Source organism: Melospiza melodia, chromosome 14 (genome assembly GCF_035770615.1).
Source record: "Melospiza melodia melodia isolate bMelMel2 chromosome 14, bMelMel2.pri, whole genome shotgun sequence".
NCBI classification, from domain to species: domain Eukaryota; kingdom Metazoa; phylum Chordata; class Aves; order Passeriformes; family Passerellidae; genus Melospiza; species Melospiza melodia.
In genome coordinates, this window is record NC_086207.1 from 12,033,327 (window position 1) to 12,045,468 (window position 12,142).

The window sequence follows — 12,142 nt, forward strand, 5'->3', positions numbered from 1 at the left end:
TGCAGCTCCCTTCCCATCTCCTCTATTGGCCTCCCACCTTTGATTCAATCAATTGAAAAATCTCCAGTAGTGAGCACTAAAGATTCTTCAGGATCTCTGGGGGCATCTGCCATGGAAGCAACCACAGTGATCTATAAATTGCAGCACCTTCATGGACACACTCCATGGCACAAGTTGCACGTGTTCAAAGAATAAATCTTTTGTCATCTTCCATGAGCCTCTGTAAAAATCCTCAATTTTTACACCACTGTTATGAGATACAACATAAAGGCTGCCTTTTTCCTATTGGGATACAGATATAGTTCAGGTCACAAAGGAGTGAAAGAGCTGAAAAGAGAAGGCAAAAAGCTTCAGTAACACAATGTCATGATTGCAATATTTTTTTTTTGTGAATGACACACAAAAAAATCAATTATGCTTATTATCAATGAGTGATTGTGTCTAAATTGCTTCTGCTATCTTAAATCTAGTAATGAAGTAACACACGATACAATATTATGCGTATATCAGATTATAATATTTTAAAAATCAATAAGTACAAAACTACCTTAAAGATAATTTTCCGTGTATAGTACCAGTGATATTTCTTTTTACTTAAGTTGGAAACAGCATCATCAAGGTACTTCACAAGAAAACAGATGCCCTTGATTTTTTTCATTGTGTTCGTATTGCTTATTTTTAATTTGATAAATTTCAGACTAAATAAGTATTTCCAATAAGTCAACAAATAGGCCAGGAGTGTGGGGAGTTCCCCCTAACTCCCCACAAACTGGAATTGTAAAAGAGCAAAAGAAGAGGGAAATCATGACTGAAGAGAAGAAGATAGTGATCTGCAAACTTCTGACTTTGCAAGCAGCCTGTGGGAGAGAAGAAACATCTTTTGTCTAACATTGTCTTCAGGCAGGATATAAACCAGTCACTGATATAAGATTGTTCCACAGTGGCACAAAGTTTCTCATTCTCATTCTGCCATACTTCCATATGTCTGACATCAAGCAATTAAGTAAAACAGAACAGAAAGGAAAACATGAAACTGAAGATCCCTACTGACCACAAGGGATTTTCAGCAATATAGAGCACTTAGAAAGACGGGCTGTGGCATTCAAAGAGAATGGAGAATTCTCAAAGAGAAGGAAAGTGCAAACAGGCATTTAATTGTCGTCACCTACACAGAAGCAAGTACCCTACAAGACCTTTTGCTTTAGCACATCTCACAAAGGTTTAAGAGAACAGGCATTTATACCTTCAGTGATGGCTGACTGAGGCAGTAAAAGTTGTACAACAGTTTTGGGGAACAGGGAAGAGAAATTTATCAGTTTTTAAGTACAGTGTCCCTGCTCCTCATACACTCTGATACTGAGGACAAGATGTGCAAGTGAAGGATAATTTAATTCAGTTTTCATCATTTTGTTAATCCTCTTACTGATCTTTGTGGAATTAAGAAGAGTTCTGAGCACAGCACATATTCTGAATACTTAAATATAATGCCCTCATTAACACAGAGCATAGAGATGAGGAAAAAAAAGGAGTGGCAAGAATCAGGGAATCACAGAACTGCTTGAGTTGGTAGAGACCTAGAGCTCATACTATTCCAACCCCCTGCCATGGGCAGGGACACCTTCCATGAGTCCAAGTTGCTCAAGGCCCTGTCCAACCTGGCCCTGAACACCTCAGATTCATCAAATCTGTTTGATTTTGATGAATCAAACACACTTCTTGGGTTATGTGGGAGCTGCCATTCCATGCTGCTGTTGGAATATTGCTGGTTTTGCCACTCTGCCCCTGCTTAGCTGTGCCAAACCCTGGGTCAGACTGGAAGGCCAGACCATTCCAATGATGATTGCTGAAAACTTAGTTCCTTACTAATTACCTCCTGCACAGGTCCAGTAGGTAGAAGAAGGGTACTGGAACACTGGGCACTGGAACAAACTGATTACAGAAATCCAGAGATTCCCAGGCTCTGAGAATTCCCCTTGCATGAAGGAAAACCCACAAGGGAAGTGGAATAATGTGGACAAAGCAGAAGCAAGAGGTGCAGGAATGCTCTGCTGCCAACCCCATGACTGCTGACAGCAAGGCAACACCAGCTACAGAAATGAACAGAGAATGTTATATTACTCTCAGTTTATACTTATTTAACACAAGGAAGAAGGACTATTACCAAGTTCATGAGCAAAACCTCTGTCATGCATCAGGCACTAGCCACGGAGGCATACAACCATGGAGGCATACAGAAGCCTAGTCTGGTGCTGGTTTGATACCAGAGATATTTATCAAATGACACATCCTAGGAATGGTCGTGTTCTTCAATACAAATACATTATGAAGTGATTTAGAATGTACTCAGTCAAAATACAGACAGAATTCCTGCTATAAACAAAGCATCTGAAGTTATTGGCAAGATATTATAGGCTGATTATAATATCAAAACAGAAGCCCCAAAAATTCTCCAGGGAAGCAGTGATTAGAGGATACTGACCAGCAAGTGACACCTTTGCTACTACTGATCCCAGGAGGTGATGGGGTGACTACAAAATGCCTGGGACTTTGGAACAAGGTGGCTGTACCTAACAGTTTTGTATGCAGAAAACGTGGCTGTGTGGGATGAAAAACTGTCCCACCCAAAAACAATTGTTCATTTTCCATCCAACTCCTCACACAGGAGGGAGAAGGCAAAGAAGAATGAGACTCACTGGGTGCTCTCAGTTAAGTAAGTGTATTTTGAAATTAGATTAGGCAAATCATTAAACGATACTTGGACAACTGTTAGTTTTTCTGTTCACAAAGGCCAACTCTAAGTACATTCAGTAAAGGTATCTTTTCAATCAACACCCGGGTAAGTACTTGTGGCAGCAAGTTTTATCCATTCAGATTTATCAGTAACGAAAGGAAATCTGGCAGAATTATCACTCCTTACAAGTCTTATCTGATACAGTAAACATAATGGATGGATCTATGATGAATCCTTTCATCCTAAGTGTCTGTGTCTCAAAACAAAACTATCTTCAAGCAACACCTATCTGTTCTCACTGGAAAACTCTATTCTTACTGAAAACTTTCAGAAATGTTGTTTATTTTCAACAACTGAAAACTAAAGAAAACCCCCTATTTTTCAATGAGGTGTTCTGAAAAAACCTTAGGAGAATTAATAATGAAGAGTACAAGCTTTTTGTTCCCATTTGATTTTTCCTCAAAATTTCTTGGAATCAAGCAAATCTGTCATGTAGTTCTACAGCTGGCACTCCTCTGGCTCCATTTTGAAATGAAGTTCAGTTTTTGCTGTGCTTTGGTTATACTTCACACTACAAATTTGCAGTCATCCCTACTGAAATTCCTGATGAAGCTGGAAAACAGTTATTGCAGATTAATCCACAAGGATTAGATTAGCTAGAGCCCAGACTCAAAAATAACACACACCCTTTTCCAAGGAGGACCACCCAGGCTTGCACTTTTGGCTTTGTATATTACAAAAAGACACACCAGTAAAGGGCATCTAAAAGTATATCAAGACACAAAATCAGCAGCACACAAAAATATAGCAGTTAAAAGATACAGCCTTGAGAGAGTCTTTCTTCCCTTTTCTAGCAGTGCTTGTGCCAACATCCAGGTTGTGGTACCACACACAGAATTACAGAATCCCAGAATCATTTAAATTAGAAAAGATCTCTGAAATCACTGAGTCCAGCCTGTGACTGAACACCACCATGCCACCAGACCATGGCACTGAGTGCCATGTTCATTGTTTCCTTTACCACCTCCAGGGATGGTGACTCCACTGCCTCCCTGGGCAGCCCACTCTAATGTCTAATCACATTTTCTGGGAAGAAATTCTTTCTAATGTCCAATCTAAGCATCCCCTGAAGCAACTTAAGACAATGTCCTCCCATCAGCTGGTTGCCGGGGAAAAGATGCTGACCCCCACCTGGCTACACCCTCCTTTCAGCAATTGTAGAGAGTGATAAGGTCCCGCCAGAGCCTCCTCCTCTCAAAGGATGTGGTAAGTTCTAACAGCATGAGACATGCTCTTGGCTGCTACACCTGGCTTGAGGTCTAACATTATTTGTAGCTTTTCTGGACTAATCCCAGTCTTTCAAGATTTTGAAAATTAGATTGAGCAAACTTTGTTATCCAACAAAATCAAACTAATAGGATAATGGCATGCAGGTGTGGTGCAGTTATATAGGTAATTAGACTGTTTAATAAATCAGATGTAGAGATTATAGCTAATGATTACTTATGCATTATCTTCTCTTAGAAGTTTCAGGACTAGGAGCTGTATTATCTATCAAAACTGACAGACATCAACTGTGATTCACAGATCAGTAAGCAAGTTCAGGTTAGGAAAGCTGACTTCTATCCTTAGTGGCTTTCACTGAATAAACAAGAGCCAGTTTAACAGAATCAACTCTGGGCTTCCTGAATCCAAACATCTCCCAGATCTCAAAACATGTAGTAGTTCTTCTAGTAATCCCCCTTTGGTGCAGGACACCTCTCTTCTCAAAGGGCCCCAAATCCACTGCAGCACATCAGTGACGTGCAGCCCGACAGCCCCTGCATGTGCAGCACTGTCTCCATGGCGGGGATGCTCTCCACAAGGCTGCAGCTGAAGGGTAGAACAGAAATAACACTTAAAGGGAGCTAAGGAACGCACAGGACAAAATGGGAAATGTGTAAAAAGGACATGATGCACCTGACAGACAAATCAAGCAGTTTGCCTGAGTGCTGTAAGTGTCACCTGATGGTCTGTCCCCTGCTCCAGTGGGACTGCAGTGCTTCACTGCCATGTGATGAGCCAAAGGGCCACTACAATCTAACAGCAGTGCTGTTGTATTTGTTAATATGTGTGAGGGACCAGACACACCCCAGTGGTGAGACAAGGTGGCCCATGTTCACATGGAAGCTGACTCCTATTCACAGGAAACCAACCATCCTGAGCACCTACAGCTCCAACAGCAGCAAACCCAGATCCTCAACTGCAAGCTGTGCATGGGCTGTGTTCTCCAGGAGCTGGACAGAAGCAGCAGCAAGGTTCAAAGAAAAGTTCCCATACTGTCCTCAGTTTATTAGGGAGATTTAACATGTGCTTGGGAACATCAGTGTAGGAAGACGAGGACACCAAGTTCTGAGGACAACATTAGTTGTCAGGTTAGAAAGCTCTGGATTTATAACTTAATTTATTTTAGAAATATGAACCTTGAGCAGGTTGGATAACAATCCATGATGTTGTCACTGGCACCTAGCAGAAATTAGAAATTAATTAGTATTTGAGTCTTCCTCTTTAGTAAATGCATTTAACAATCAAATTATATTCATATACATTAAATACCATAAATTCTGGAACAGATCTCAAGTACTGTCAAGTTTTGGCTAGCAAATGACTCTGAAGAGGTGAAAAGCAGATAGTTCATTTAAAGGGCTGCTCGAACTTTTTGGTGGGAACAGTCCCTGCTAGTCAGGCTCTAATGGACAAAGCATGTTCTGCTCCATCCTCATACCATTAGTACTGGTTTTCAGATTTACAGAACTGCACATTGGGAACAGAGATAAGCCACAACCCATGAGCATATATCTGTGAGTGTAAATATATACCCATGAGCATAAAAAAGCTATTTCTGGGCCATTCTAAGGCTCCTTTCTACTGCCATGGCTGCTAGGGTATGTTGGTAAGTCACTGTTCCTTATTTCTATGAGTGGTTTTCTTTCTTTGGTAACTAAAAGGCATCAATATATAAATAAATGTAGATGTATATACACACATTTACACTCCTGGCACACATGCATATCCGCCTACCTCTTTATCAGTCTGCAGAGTCCTCCAAGTCCTAATATAAAAATAAATCCCAGAGACTGATATGCGAGTTCCCTCTTGTGACCAAGTGATGTTATAGCAACACCTAAAAGGACACACAATGTGTTTAAAAAAACATATTAAAAGAGAAAAGAAACAATGCAAACTGCACAGAATCCATCAGTTTCGCATTTTTTTGTTCACCAGCCATTGCTCTAACATTAAAAATAAATAAAAAACCCCCACCATCTGTGCATAGTACAGAAAAGAATGAACAGGAATATATCTGTGAAGAAGACTGTCAGTAAAACGAATTAAAAAGGAAGATAAGGTTGATAAAGTTAAAGTATTATTTTATCTATGTATGAATCCTAGGCCCCACAGATAAAATCCAGATAAGGTGGAGGAAAATGGTTGATACCCCTTCTATAACCTCTATTGTTGTTAGAATTTCCCTTCCTGGCACAGGAACTGCAACAAACCCACTTCCTCCTCCTGCCAGCTGGGTGAACAGATTTTCTCAAATCTGTGAAAAAAAAACCCCAGCACTTGGCAATGGCAGAAAAAGAAGATAGGGACATAAAGAGAGCATGAATGATTGCAATATAGGATTGAAGGGGAACTTGCACAGTTGTTGAATCCCTTCCTCTGATCTGAAGCATGGTCTTGTATGTCTGCACCATCCTTAGCCAAAATTTTCTTACCTGCTCTGAGATTTTTCAAAGAGGGCTCTGAGGGCTTCATAAGCAGTTTTGCCAAGCTATAACTCAGCTAAAAAAACTACAAAGCTTTTTCTGGTATTAAAGCTCAAAATGTTTGCCACTACATCAGGTGCTGACTAATCAGGTATTTCTTTCACCAGCTATTTTTCTGATTAAATCAAATCTTCAGCTGCCTGCTATGGACAGCCTTAGTTCTCTAAGGCCTGTGTTTGCTCAGTGTGAAGGGCATCTATTTATTAAAGAGGGTAATCAGAACCAAAAGTATTAAAGATGGCATCTTAAAGACGATTTTTTGTGTGCCCAATTCAAACATATTTATCAGAACCTCAGTGGATATGACCATTTCAGAGGATTTCATTACTCAGGCCAGGCACTGTGATCTCTTCACCAACACCAATAAACAGAAGCTGAATTAGCTGGCAGGTTATTTTTAACTCTGCTTAGATAATATTGAGTCAGAGGATCAAATAACCTGTGCTTTACAGATTAGTGGGCAGTTACTCATTGAAAGTGTCACAGCACTAAGACATTAATAACCCAATAGGCACCAACAGCCCTGAGCAGCCCAGCCTCACCCCCAGCCTTGCCCCAGGGCCCCAAGTGCCCATTGAAGCTCAGCCCTGGCCTGTGAATCCCTCCCTGAGCAAAGCAGGAGGCACTGCCACCCCTGAGCCTGGCCAGGAGTCCTGACCCAGCTTGACCATGGACCTGCCCCACCTGCAGGGACCTGCTCCATGGTGTGCCTGAAGCTGGCTGTCACCCGTGGACCCGCCTTGCTGAGCTGGGTGGTGACCCCTGCCCAGCTGGCTGCCAGACCCCGGCTCCCAGCCAGGCCTTGTCTTACTGGAACCTTCTTCCAAAGTTTATGATTGAAAAACTGTGGGTTTTGCTAGATAGAAATTATATATATTATATATATATATATATATATATATATATATAAATTAAAGACTAAAACACATTGGCCCAATGAGGTTTGAACAGCATGCCTACAGTACACCACAGGAATACAGCAGCTTCTCCACACAGTCTATTTTCAGACAAATTATAAACTGTTAATACACCTTTGTGCTGGCTCTTTCCACAGAAAGAACAAACAGCACCTCTATCAAGAAATTTCTTATCTTGTTTTGCAATTTGATGGGCACTGTTAACTGTATCTATTAACAATTTTGTATAAAATGTATGTCTAGCATAAATATATATATAGGAACTGTAATATAACAGCTTATAGAATCACAGAATTAAACAATGGGATTGGATTGCAACACACCTAGAGTTACTCCCTTCAGTGACTCATTCTTTCTTCTGGAGAGACAACAGTAGACTGCAGTTGCATTTCTAAAGGTGCATCTAATAAAGATTTGCTCATATAAACCCATGTTTTATAATTATTAAGGAAGGCTTTTGCAAAGAGGCATATAGATGAGCCATTGTTTTCCTAATTGTATTTCAGGCTCAGTGTGTACACTAGGAACATTTACAAAATTACTTGGGTGATTTCTATTCCCAAGACAGGCTGTTTCTTGCTGCCTGCCTGTGCAGCAGCTGGTGTCTAGCAGAGCAGCTCATGAGCTCCAGCAAACACGACATACTAACCCACTTTCTGGGCAGGAGTCTCATTCACTGCTCCAGTCTGCAGTGTTAGGTTTAAATTGTTAAAGCTGCCGATTTTGATCACAAAGTTTAAGTGTTTGGGTTTTAAATGAAGAATTATAATTAAACTTTTAAAAGGAATGGCTACAATATAGGACTTATTTAGCTTAGCGCACTGATACAAATGCAACTGCTTTCAGATCCAAGCTAAGACTGACCCTGAATACCCTTCAGCATGGAAATGATGGGGCCTCTGTGAATTCCAGCTAAAGCCCAGCACCATGGCCTCCTCTGTGATCTTCCAAGAGCTGAAGACAGCACTCAACCAAGAGCTGTGTCCTTTGGTTATGTGGATTTGTCGGAATCATGATCACAATGCAAATGAAGCAGAGCGTGCATTAAAATAAGTCCTGCAATGAAGTTCAGCTGTGCCAAAGTATGGGTGTCAAAAGAGCTGGTGGTGAGATCTTTTTGAGACCTCTTTGTATGAACTGGCTTTGTACAGCACAATGTACCGTATAGCCTCCTGCTTGATTTTACAATAAACATCCCAATTTCCTTGATTTTTTTTCCCTGAACTCTCTCCTCTCATTTTCAAGTCTGTCTGTTAAAAAGTAGATAAGAAATGGCCAATAATTTCTAGACTTTTCACACGGTCCTTGTACAGCTTTCAAGTTCATGGCATACTGCTTCTGATTTGACACATATTCAGTTTTTGGTCTCAGGGAAATTTTGATTTCCTGAATGTTTTCTTATACTAATTAACTCATGGCTTTATTCATACCGTTTTTCTTGATTACTACTTCAAAGCCCAGTGATAAAAAATCTGAATATCATTCTTGATCAAAGTGCAGCAAGAGTATGCATTATGAAACCTGTGTGAATTACGACGCAAAACATTCCTGTAAACACCATAAACATGAGAAGTGTATCTTTCTGTAAATCTGGTTTGAGGACAGACAACCACAGGAGGAAGGCTAAGCCTGACTGTGCGTGGCTTTGACGTGGGCAGTAAGGGCTTGGGAAAGGAGGGCCTGGATGCAGGGTACCTGTGTCAGGGCCAGCCTGGAGGGGCTGCTCCAGGGAAAAGTGCCCCCTGAAAGGAGTTGGAGCAGCCTGACCTTTAAGGTCCTGTCCACCCAAACCATTCTGTGGTTCTGTGATCCACTGATGCAGCTTCCCTTCATCTTGTGTATGACATGAAGGACTTGGAGATGCCAAGCTCTGGTGTCAGGCCCTGGGGTATGAGTAGAAGACAGAATCTCCTGGGTGGGCCCATGTTTGTGCCTATTTCCTTCCAGTACTGTCAAATCCATAGCTAATTTTTTTTGTATTCCAATATACCTGTAAGCATTTGAGCAATTATGACCACAGCTGTAAAATGCATAGAATTCTTCCATACTATTTTATACTTGTCCATTTTAAGCTAGGTATAAAATGTGTTTTTGCCAGACAGATCAAAACAGGAAACTCTCCTATACAGAAAGCCTCAGAGATTAACCTATATGAATATGTCTAAGGTACATTTGAACCTGCTCCTGCACAGCAGCCCAAAGGTTACTGGCACTGCACCAGAGAAACCCATGACTGGTGGATTTAGATAGTAGCTGCAAATCTGCACTAATCTCTGTTTACAATCTATCCTCTACAACTGTGTACAGAGAGTAACTACTAAGCTGAAGATGGCTTTCATAGCAGTATATACTGAAAAAAAATCAGTTTTAAATCATCTACTAGGGACAAGATACATGAAAAATTTACCTGGAACCTAATATCCTACTTCCGGTAAACTCTGAATAAAGCAGTCAAGAACCACATAGGTAAGAGTAATTTTGGTAGATTTTTTAAACTATATTGATTTTAAGAGTGTGGTGCATTTTGTCTCTCTGTTTGAAGAAATTGAAGGTGACTTGAGGAACTGAGGAATTTGAAGATGTCACAGTGACTGTATGACAAATATTCCTTTCAGTTTGTTTCATTAGCCTTTCAACATGCTAATTTTCTAGGCTTTTACATGTGTGGGAATAAACTGTATTTTGAGGTCACACGAAAAATCAGTTAACTTTTGCCAGCATTGGTTTTATGTAGGGCAGATATAATCTACCATGGAAATGCTGCACATGTTTAGCATTACCTCTTCAGAAAAAAATTATTGAAAGGCTTATTACTGGTAAATAATTGCTATATGCAAGAGCCAGGAAATTCGTGGCTGCAAGTGTTTTGCTGTTGGTAATAAAAGCTCCGTTGTTCAGATACAGCAAGATATAACTACAATAATAATGCATCACTGATTAACGATGCACTGTGCAGTGTGTCTGCACAGATTAAATCTGAAAGGTTTTTTTGCAAATTATGCTTTAGATAACACATTAAAAGGCATACTTTGGGCATCTGCAGTTTGGACATGATGCAGTGCTCAGCCCTCTCTTAGTGGGGTGCTTTGGAGAGGTCACAGAGAAGATACACACAGCAAGCAGGGAAAGCCTTGCTGTTCAGGATAGGGCCCTTTTTGGCCAAAAGATTGCTAGGAAATCAGTAATAGCTGCTTGTACACCATCCTTCTTTGAGTCTCTGATTCTATGCCTAGCTCCCACGGGAAGGGCAGGGGATGGCTCTGCCTGGAGGGAGCAGCCCCTAGAAGAGGCTCGTGGGGCAGTTTCCAAGGGTAGGCTCAAGGAGGGCCCACAGGCACTTCATGTCAGGAAATGATGGCAAATATATGTGGCAGGAAATGAAAATGAACCAGTGTGTGCCCAGGTGGCCAAAAAGGACAATGGGACCTGGTCTGTACCAGCAACAGTGTGGCATTGGGACCAGAGAAGGGACTGACCCCTGTACTGGGCACTGGTGGGCCACACTTCCAGAGCTGTGCCAGTTCTGGTGCCATCACTGCACAAACACTGCAGGACTGGAGTGGGTCCAGAGAACAGCAATGGAGCTGGGGCAGGGTCTGGAGCACAACTCTGGGCAGGAGCAGCTGAGGGAGCTGTGGGGCTCAGCCTGGGGATAAGGGGGCTCCAGGGGACCTTCTTGCGCTCCTCTACAAGTCACTGACAGCAGGGTGCAGCCAGGTGGGAGTCAGTGACCAGGCAACCAGCAATAGGACAAGAGGACATGGTCTGAAGCTGGACCAGGGGAGGTTGAGGTTGGGCATTAGGAAGAATTTCTTCCCAGAAAATGTCATCAGACATTGGAATGGGCTGCGCAGTAGAGTCACTGTTCCTGGAGGTGTTGAAGGAAAAGCCAGACATGACACTCAGTGTTGTACCGAAAATCACACTAGGAAAAGCCAGTGTCCATGAAAAAGACAGAAGAGCCCTGAAGCTTTATTCCAATAAACAAGGAGAGGCCATTGCAGCACATGCCTGTGGGGGTCTTTCTTGAGTTTTCAGAGGGCGCAGTCTCTTTCTATCCTCAACTCCTGGCCACATGTTGTCCTCTTCCTTTCCCCATCAGCTGAGGCAGTAGGAAGGTACAGCCTTCCCCAACCACCTACCACAAATCCTCCCTCGAACCTGTAATTTCCCCCCAAAATTCGGAAACTCAGGGTTGTGCATTTGCCTGTTTCAGGAGTCAAACCATCTGGGTTCTGTAACCCAGATGCGGCTTGACGTGAGTAGAAACATTAAGACCTATGTTGAAGACGTTGACACCCATATCCTCTCCCATGGACTTGCTCGGAAAGCCACGAGCACACATCCTTCCTATCAGTGCCACGGTCTGTTTGACAAGTTGGGGTTTGGTCACAGATTGGACTCGATGATCGCAGAGTTATTTCCAACCTAAGTGACTGTGTGACTCTGAGATGGAGGCCTAGTGAGGGGGAACCAACCGCCTCCTGCTCTGCTCGGAGGCCAGGAGCATCCCCCGTCCACGCGGGGCTGTCACCGCTGGCCCCAGGCCCACACCTCGGCCCCCCCATTTTACCGCGGGCCGAGGGCGGCGGGCGCGAAATGGCGCCGCCGTCATCACGTGCCCGCCGCCCGCGGCCTCGCCCGGCGCCTGCGCTGGGGCGGCGGGGCCGCGGCTCCGCCCT